Source organism: Triticum dicoccoides, chromosome 6A, assembly GCF_002162155.2.
Source record: "Triticum dicoccoides isolate Atlit2015 ecotype Zavitan chromosome 6A, WEW_v2.0, whole genome shotgun sequence".
In the NCBI taxonomy this organism is placed as follows: Eukaryota; Viridiplantae; Streptophyta; class Magnoliopsida; order Poales; family Poaceae; genus Triticum; species Triticum dicoccoides.
Window position 1 is genome coordinate 613,338,107 of NC_041390.1, and position 1,208 is coordinate 613,339,314.

Sequence of the window (1,208 nt, forward strand, 5' to 3'; positions counted from 1 at the left end):
GGTACATTCGAACGGTCACGCCGGGCCGAGACGACGCCACGGCACCTGTGTGCCACCGGTGTAGTCGGAGGGCATCGCCAGGCATAGAACTCCACAGAGCACACACAAAACATCACAACAAGGGGCACCACAGGCGCTCAAACTGCAGCTACGAGTCGAGACTAAACCATGACACTGTGTCATCGATGCAGTCGAAAAGCACCGGGCAACCAAGACTGCACAACGCCGCGACACCACCTGTGTCATGGGGTACATTCGAACGGTCACGCCGGGCTGAGACGACGCCACGGCACCTATGTGCCACCGGCGTAGTCGAAGGGCATCACCAAGCATAGAACTCCGCAAAGCACACCCAAAACATCACAAGACCGGGGGATGAAGACAACGCCATCAAGATGGAAACGACGGGAAGCGTCGTCGCTGTCTCGGCCAGCAGAAGGCTTGACCAAGGATTTCTCCCCATCCCCGGTCAAGTCTGCCACGCGACAAGTCACAGAGCAGCCGCCAATAGCGCCGGGTAGCGCTGAAATGGCGGTCCCAGATCCAGGTGAATCCAAAAAGCGGAGCGACGCCGGCAGGCACCCTTGACGCTGAGGGCACCAGTGAGGACCACCGGTGCGGCGCCCCTAGCGGAAAAGCCACGAACAGCGGCAGCCCATAGGGGGGAACTAGGAGGTGGAGGGCTCCAGAGCCGCAGGAGCCACGACGCCACCTTCGTTGGCGAGCACGCGTAGAAGCACAACGACGACGGAACAGGGGGTGGTAGAGGTGGGAGACGTGGCGGCAGAACAGCAGTCGGCGATGGCAAGCGGATGAGGGCGGGAGGCGGCGGAGCTCGACGCAAGGACGCAAAGCAGGGGGCGGGTGCAGCACCCGGAGCAGCAGAAACGGAAGATGGGACCTCCGCCGAGGCAGCCACGAGGACCGGCCCCCACAGCCGCCCGGGGGCGTCGGGAGCCCGCAAACAGCGGTGCAGCAGCCGGATCTAAAGGGATGGCGATGACCGACACCAGGGGAGCGACCGAAAGGAAGCCCGACCCCAGATATGGCGGGGCTTGAAGCGGAAGAGGGCGGGCATCGGGGGCAGCACACGCGCGGGACGGATCCCGCCGCTGCCAGCCGTCGCCGGGCTTTGCCGGACGTCGTATTTGCCGCCGCCGGCGGGGGCGGTGGCTGGTGGAGGGGATGTGCCGGCAGCCAACGGGGTG